Genomic DNA, 1,964 nt, shown 5'->3' with positions numbered 1-1,964 from the left:
TATTGTTATAATATGTGATATTTCAAAAATGTGGATTATGTATTTCGATACATTTCAAGTAAAACGGGCGGCAAGTGCGTTTAATACATGCGAGGGGTCGGCCTGGTTCCTTCGCAGGCCGTGTACAAGGTCGACTGCGGGGCAGGACTGCTGCTACCTCGTCAGGACGGTCTCATTCATATGGGGAGTATGTTGAAGTTATGGCTGAGATTACAAGGCAATGAAATGCATATGATTTTGGAGGTGTGCGTATGACGCATCGTATGACGCTTCGTAAGACACAGCTCTTGACCAGTTGGTTAGGTCTTGGTGTTATGCTGGGGGTGGTTTGGTCCGGAATCAATCCTGGTTCTGACAAGCCCATCACGACGTAAGCAAGAGTTCGGTAAAGTTAGTACCAAGAGAGTGCTGATGTTCACCGCACAGTGCAGTGCCGCGGCATGCGCACACCACAGGGACACGCACATGGGAATGGGGAGCGCAGGTGGGGTCGCAGCGTCGAGCAGACCATACACAGCACCTTACGGCCGGTATCCATGGCCAGCACCCATGGCCAGTATTGCTCTATGCCGCGATGGATACAAGGTTTCAATGCGGTGATTGTAAGTCCCGTTACATCCTATTACACAGCAGTAGCAGCCGCGACCCAGGTGAGCGCGGGAGGCAAACACGTAACCCCGCCCTCCACAACCTGCCATATTGACAGAGATAAACCCGCGCAAGTGCTAGCAGGCAGAGCCACAACAACACTTATGCTTATGAGCCTAGTAACTGTGATCATCTTTTTTCACTAACACTCATATGCTTACAGTTGTGGATTTATTCAGATGGTCATTCCCAGTGTTGGAGGAGGACATACTTTTGATGTGCATTGCTTGATTGTCCGTTGGTATGTTTTTTATGCGTTGACTAATGTTTCATTACTAAAAGCTGCTGATTAGTCAGATAATAACAAGGCCATTTCTCCTGTCTGTTCCAGGTCCATGTATCATGACTGACTCATTGTCTGACATTGTGGCATTCTTAAGGGGACGTCATGTTTCAGAGGAAGCCATCACATGGATTCAAGAACATAAGGTTACTTTTCTGCTTGTATATTGCCTATTATGTCAGCCATTTGACTACAAAAACGTGTGTCTCACCCATTATTTCACCATTCACTTAAAATAATGTCAATGTTTTTGTTTAGTTTTTTGCCTCTAACTCTACTTTTACACTGCTTTCAGATTGACAGAGAAGTAATTTTGCTGATGGAAGATGCAGATTTGGAGGACCACCTGCCATCCTATGGAGACAGAATTGCTCTAGTTAATTTTTGCAAATCTCATCCACACTCAGCAAAACGAAAACAGGGACTTTTTGAGAGACTAAGGGAGAAACTGAAAGTTAGAACTCAACCTCATAATGGGGAAGAAGAGCCTGGACCATCTAACATTAAAAAAAAGAACCAAACAGTCTACGCGAATAATTGAAATAGGCTGGATCCACACTGAAAACAAATCATCTAAGCAGGTCAGAGCTAAACAAGGAGGAGGAACAAGAAAGCTTTCAATCAGCACCACGGCAAGATTTAGTGACATTCTAGAACAAGGAAAAGCTCTGTTTTTTCCACAAGGAAAATCTAACAAAGGCATTGAGAGTGATTTTGATTTTGATGTTTGGGATTTTAAACAAAACTCCTTGCCACACGATTTGTCAGTGGAGGACATATTCAACACTGTGAAGCTGCCAATGTTAAGGTTTTATTTGGCAACCAAAGTCAAAACAGTGATTGTGGATGATGACATAGATGATCCATCCTTCGAAGAAGAGGAATGGCAACCCAATGAAGGCACAACCTATATCAATAGTCCACAGCAACAATCACCTGAGATGGTTCCAGAGCTTTATATTCCATCGGAGGATACACAAAACAGTGCTGTTTCTACATTTGATGTTGATGATTCTTTCACTCTGAATAGTTC

At 43.7% G+C, this 1,964-nt stretch overlaps 1 long non-coding RNA gene across 1 annotated transcript; it reads left to right on the top strand.

The window, feature by feature from the left end:
- Window positions 1–764: 764 nt before the first annotated feature.
- On the top strand, window positions 765–1,422 carry LOC140357875 (uncharacterized). Its single transcript, XR_011926679.1, has 3 exons — window positions 765–889; window positions 980–1,077; window positions 1,227–1,422. It is a non-coding gene; the product is annotated as an uncharacterized lncRNA (long non-coding RNA).
- Window positions 1,423–1,964: the final 542 nt, after the last annotated feature.

The sequence above is a fragment of the Eucyclogobius newberryi genome, unplaced genomic scaffold (assembly GCF_026437365.1).
Source record: "Eucyclogobius newberryi isolate DKJ021-1_F unplaced genomic scaffold, fEucNew1.0.hap1 SCAF_13, whole genome shotgun sequence".
Lineage (NCBI taxonomy): Eukaryota > Metazoa > Chordata > Actinopteri > Gobiiformes > Gobiidae > Eucyclogobius > Eucyclogobius newberryi.
The sequence above is the reverse complement of the archived record's forward strand: the minus strand, read 5'-3'. Positions and strand labels throughout refer to the sequence as shown.